The following is a 216-nucleotide window of genomic DNA, read 5'->3' on the forward strand; positions in this document are numbered from 1 at the left end:
AAAAATCATCAGGAGGGTTAAGTGTGTTTAAGGATCACAGTCTAAAATAGAATGAACTGCATAAAAAGCGGATTCCAATTTAAGAATAAAATGTAATTCGCCTAGAGAAAAGCAGAATGTGCCAGTAATTGTGGTTGGCAGATATTAGGCGTGTCCATAAGTGCTGCACTTTTTGAATCCTGCAGATTGAATTGTCTCTGCCTGTGTTTGTGTTAG

This window comes from Morone saxatilis, unplaced genomic scaffold, assembly GCF_004916995.1.
Source record: "Morone saxatilis isolate NCDOM2014 unplaced genomic scaffold, NCSU_SB_2.0 Contig15, whole genome shotgun sequence".
Taxonomy (NCBI): Eukaryota; Metazoa; Chordata; class Actinopteri; family Moronidae; genus Morone; species Morone saxatilis.